Source organism: Zootoca vivipara, chromosome 6 (genome assembly GCF_965207765.1).
Source record: "Zootoca vivipara chromosome 6, rZooViv2.hap1.1, whole genome shotgun sequence".
Classification (NCBI taxonomy): domain Eukaryota; kingdom Metazoa; phylum Chordata; class Lepidosauria; order Squamata; family Lacertidae; genus Zootoca; species Zootoca vivipara.
In genome coordinates, this window is record NC_142589.1 from 76775232 (window position 1) to 76781231 (window position 6000).

The window sequence follows — 6000 nt, forward strand, 5'->3', positions numbered from 1 at the left end:
ACACAGCCTAAGGAGAAGGAAGGGGAAGGCGACCAGACCACAGACGCTGCAAAAGAGAAGGGCCAATTCCCCCTCAGATCTATTCCCCTCGCGCCAGTCGCCGCTGGGCAGCCACCTACCTACGCTTATGCCCACATCCCGTTTTCAACGTCAGACCTCATGAACTGGGCCAACCACATGAGAACCCTAAAGGACGACCCCGACCTCTGCTATCGACAAATTTCGGCCATTTTCTCCACGCACAACCCGACGTGGGCCGACGTCCACACACTCATACACACCCTCTTCAACGACGCAGAGAGAGAAGACATCTTCGCTAAAGCAAGGGAAGCGATCGAGAGGGAAGGCTTCCAAACCCTTCCAAGGAGACCTGCAGGGGCAGTCGGTTTAACCTCAGCATGCATCCTGACCGAACCTGACTGGGACTATAACAAGGAAGAGGGAATCTGGAGCCTTAAAATGTTCCGCAAGGCTATCCTAGAAGGCATAAAACTGGCAGGGAAGAAGGGCACCAATTGGACTAAAATACAATCAGTGACCCAAGGGCCAGACGAAAGCCCTTCCGCCTTCTACACCCGACTGTTGGCCGCTTTTAGAACCTGGGGAGGAATTGACCCCACCACCGAAGATAATCAAGTCATCGTTAGAAGCTTCTTCAAAACCCAATGCCAGCCTGATATCAAGAAGGTCCTCGATTTCCAATTGGGATACGAGGGAAAGCCCATCAGCGAAATCTTGTCCATAGCTAAGACAGTGTATGAAGGTCGAGACGAGAGGAAAAAGAAGGAGGAGAAACGCGAAAGAGAGGAAAATGCCCGCATTTTGGCTCTCGCACTCAGAGCACCATACCAACCTCTGCCCTATAGCCCACAGCAATCGTATAAATCATCCCCGGTCCCAGTGAGCACCCACCAACGGACTCAAGCCAGCCACCCCTACCACCAACAAGCACCGGCAGGGGGGCAAGCCAGGGAACATACCCGTCAGGGCTCCCCTATAGTCTGTTATGGGTGTCTGAAAGAAGGCCATTTCCGACGGGATTGCCCGGGACGTTTCAATCGAACCCACCCCATGCCCAACACTGGGGGACAGCCAACAATCAGCCCACCCTGGAACCCGCAGCCAGCCGGGGACCACCTGAACCCCTTCCTCCAAAATACCAGCCAACCACCCAGTTATTGACAATCAGAAGGGGATTCCGAATTGACAGCCCTGGCCTGCCCTACATTCCGTCTGTCCGCTAACGAACCCACCTGTACCATATCCATCGATGGCCACGAATACCGCTGCCTCGTCGACACAGGGGCCACCTTCTCTACGCTCAGTGATAGCCACCTACGACCCAGCTCTCAGAAACAACGTATCATGGGCATAGACGGAATCCCCCGAACCTGCAACCTCTCCGAACCCACCACTGTGACACTGGGACCCCTGACAGCCGAGCATTCCTTCCTCCTGACCTCCAGCCCCATCAACTTATTGGGACGGGACCTCCTGTGTAAACTCAAAGCAACCATCATGTGTAGTTCAGAAGGCATCTATCTACACATGCCAGAGGAATCTGTAATTACCTTCCAGGGCATCCTACAGGAGGAGAAACTACCTGACTTAGATATTCCCCCCGAGTTAGCGAACTCTGTCCCAGTGTGGCTCTGGGGAACCACCTCTACCTCTGTTGGACTCCTGAAATCTGCTGAACCCGTCCGAATAAACTACCCCACTGGAGTTCCCTTCCCCCGCGTGAATCAATACCCGCTGCCACGGGAAGCCATCGAAGGGTTAAAACCGATGATAGAAGACTTCATGGGACAGGGAATACTCGTCCCCTGCTCAAGCCCCTGCAATTCGCCGCTCCTGCCCGTCAAGAAAATCGGGCCCCCAGGTACTCCCGTTAAATATCGTTTGGTCCAAGACCTCAGGATTATTAACAATTTCGTCATTCCCAGGCACGCCATCACTGCAAACCCCAACACCATCCTGACGGGAATTCCGCCTCAATGTACCCATTTCACAGTAGTAGACCTCTGTTCCGCTTTCTTCTCAATAAGGGTGCATGAGGACAGCCAGTTCCTGTTTGCTTTCACCTGGGGACACAGTCAGTTAACGTGGACCAGGCTTCCACAAGGCTACCTTGAGAGCCCCACGATTTTTGCACAGGCACTGCACAAGGATCTGCAAGACCTGTCCTTCCCTGCAGGGTCGTCTCTCTTGATGTATGTTGATGACCTTCTGATATCAAGTCCGTCTGAAGACAGCTGTAAACAGGACACCATTTACCTCCTCAGCGCTTTAGCAGAGAAGGGACATAAAGTGTCGCCAAAGAAGCTCCAGTTCTGCCTAACTAAAGTAAAGTACCTCGGACATTACATCGGGCAGGGAGTCCGTGCCCTCACACCAGAAAGGATAGAAGCCATCGAAAGAGTTCCTATCCCCAAAACCAAGAAACAGCTACGTGGATTTCTTGGCATGAGCGGCTTCTGCAGAGCATGGATCGCCGGCTATGGAGAACTAACCAAACCTCTCGTCCACATGACTGGCAAAGATGAACCAGAACCCTTGGTATGGAGCAAGGAGTGCCTGAATAACTTCGAAACCATAAAAAGAGAACTAAAAATGGCCCCAGCCTTGGGTCTCCCCGATTACTGCCTCCCCTTCTCCCTCTTTGTGCATGAACGTAAGGGAGTAGCGTCCGGGGTGCTCACTCAATCTTTCAGGGGACAGGAGAGGCCAGTAGCATACTACAGCGTCCAACTAGACAGCGTGGCAAGAGGGACGGTGGGATGCCTCAGGGCCATAGCCGCCGCCGCAGAACTTGTTGACAGGGCACTTGAAATAGTTCGGAACCAGGAACTTGTCCTCAACGTGCCCCACTCCGTAGCCACCTTATTGAACCTGCGTGGCTGCCAACACTTCAGCAACGAAAGACTCAACCAATATGAGGCTGCTCTGCTTACCCCATCCAACGTACGGATCAAACGGGTGAACACCCTCAACCCTGCCACCCTCCTTCCCCTTCCCGACGATGGAACTCCCCACCACGACTGCACCCAAGCTGTCCGCCTAGCTGAAAAACCCAGAGATGACTTGGACTATCTCCCCCTCAGCGACCCTGACATGACCATATTTACTGACGGCAGCTCCAAAACTATTGCCGGGGTAAGAAGAACGGGGTACGCTGTCGTTACGCACGAACAGATCCTAGAAGCTGCCCCCATCTGCTCAAAGTACAGCGCCCAAGCTGCTGAACTAATAGCGCTCATAAGAGCATGTGAAATAGGAGAGGGCAAACGCATCAATATCTACACGGATTCCAAGTACTGTTTTGGATTACTCCACGCCACTGGGACGCTCTGGAAACAGAGGGGATTTTTGACAGCAGCTGGTACACAAATCTCCCATGCGGCCCTCGTCAAGAGGTTAATGGACTCCATTCACCTCCCAAAGGCAATCTCTGTCATCCACTGCAAGGCTCACACGAAGGGAACGGACTTTGTCTCGGTCGGAAACCGAAAAGCTGACGCGACAGCGCAGAGAGCCGCCATCTCGGAACAGCCGAGAAATGAATTCCAGGCACTTGTAGCCCCCTCCGACGTAGACTTTGCCCGCATGTACCAGTCCGCTGATGCTGGGGAACTTAAATTGTGGCAAGAACTGGGAGGAACAAAAACTAATGACATCTGGACCCTTCCGGACGGCCGCCTCCTGATGCCCAAAACGTGGGTTCCCAAACATTTGCGCGTCCTACACCAGTGCACACATTGGGGTTCTTCAAGGCTGGCAGAAAGTATGCTCAGACACTGGTACGCCCCGGGAGCCTACCAACACGCCAAGGCCATCTTGAAGAACTGTGTGATCTGCGCCGGCTTCAACCCCAAGAGGGAACCCAAGAAACCCCCAGGATCTCGACCGTGGGCTTATCTTCCTTTTGAAAGCCTCCAACTTGACTTCGCCGAACTTCCAAAGTGCCTGGGGTACAAATTCCTCCTTGTCATCACGGACCAACTGACCTTTTGGCCAGAAGCCTTCCCGTGCAAACGCGCCACCGCCAATGCCGTTGCCCGCATCCTGGTGCAGGAAATCATCCCCCGGTTCGGAGTGCCAAGACGCCTTGACAGCGACCGTGGGACACACTTCACAGCTTAAATCGTGCAGTCTGTAGCCCGAGCCTTTGGCATCAAATGGCACCTTCACACCCCTTACCACCCCCCTTCCTCCGGCCAGACGGAGAGGATGAATGGACTCATAAAGACCCAGCTAGGGAAAATTTGCTCCGCCACGGGACTGAAATGGATTAATGCGCTTCCCATCGTGCTACACAATATTAGGAGCCAACCAAGGGGACTTCTAAAACTTTCTCCTTATGAACTCCTATTTGGCCGCCCCTCTCCCACCCACACAACTCAATTGCCTGTATCTGAACTCGAAGCGGGGGAGAACGAACTTGTTACATACGTTACCCAACTGCAGCGCCAACTCAAGAGGCTACATGAGTACGCTGCCACTGCTCAGAACGTTCCTTTGGATGTAGATGCCCACCTATTCCAACCCGGGGACTGGGTTCTCATAAAATCGCTTAGGAAAGACACTCTTGAACCATCGTGGGAGGGCCCGTTCCAGGTTCTCCTCACAACTCCTACTTCGGTAAAGGTACCAGAGAGGGGTGCGTGGATTCACTATACTTTCTGCAAGGCATCTGCACCCCCCGCTGACCCCGAAGACAACACCGCAGACGCGGAGAGCCCCGCAACCACCGATGACGGTCCTGGCAACGGCCGGGACACTCGCAACACCCCAACTGCTGGGGAAGAACCAGATGATTGCTCAGAGGCAAGATGGCTCTCAAAAATAGTGGTGGACCCTTGCCCAGATGACCCCGACCGCCCTCCGATAAAACTCCAATTCCGAAGGGTGGAGAATCCATCACCTGAAACAACGTAGTACTAGAAACCCAATTATCTCTCCCTGCCACCCCCTCTTCCCTTCCTATGTGCTCTTTGTTGTCTTGTGCGTGTTCGTGTTGTACGTTTGTGTGTCTGTTCTTTTTCCTTAGGATTTTCCGGCCAGGGCAACCATGCATTTCTGGAGCGGCGCCTGTTCCTGCCTCCTCCACATCCTCCTATTGGCCACTGGCAACCCCCTTGGACTGCAATGTGGAAACAGTGCCCTGGAACACTCCTACGTCGACCGCGATCTCAACGACCCAAGCGAGCTTAGTGCCCTCGGGGAATTCAGCTTCTGCCTAGCCGGCACCAGGACCTTCATTCGTCACGCCTTTCGACCCCAACTGCAGGATACTCAAGCTTGGGAATTGATCATCCGCGATTCCTCCTTTACCGCCATCGGACGCGCCGTTTACTCTCTAGATGACTCGTGGAGCCGCTTGACCTGCCACAACGGAACCTACATCCGCGCGAAATGGGGAAAAATGACCCGTCAGTTTAATGCCTCCGAACTTGGGAAAGAACTCTGGGAGACGTATACAGACTCTATGTACTCCGAACGCTGGACTTATGGATTTTATTGCTCTGCACCATCTACAACCTCCACTCTACAAGGCATCTGCGTGCACCAATTTTGCTGTGTATGGGACTTACACACCCCGCCAACTTGGACAGGCAGCTCATACATCGAGGGCTGGCTGCACCCGGTCGGAGGGGGAAAGCGCTCCGAATGGGATCCACAGGGCCCCCAACGTTGTGGCGGCATCACGACCGACCCGGCCTACCTTAGATCTGCAGACCCCATCCACCCTATGGGCACAGCGCCACGGTATGTCAGGATTTTTGACTCAACCCCACCACCCCAATCCCGCAGGCTGTCATCATGGCATGGCAACAGCTACATACAACTTCTTCAGAGAGTCGTTCAGACAACTAACCTGTCAGAATGCTGGATCTGCGCACACGCCCCCTCCCACATCGACGAAGGGATTCCTCTGATAAGCACCCCCCTTACCTTGGACCAATTCAAATCTACCTACCTCCTTCAGCGAAACCTCAC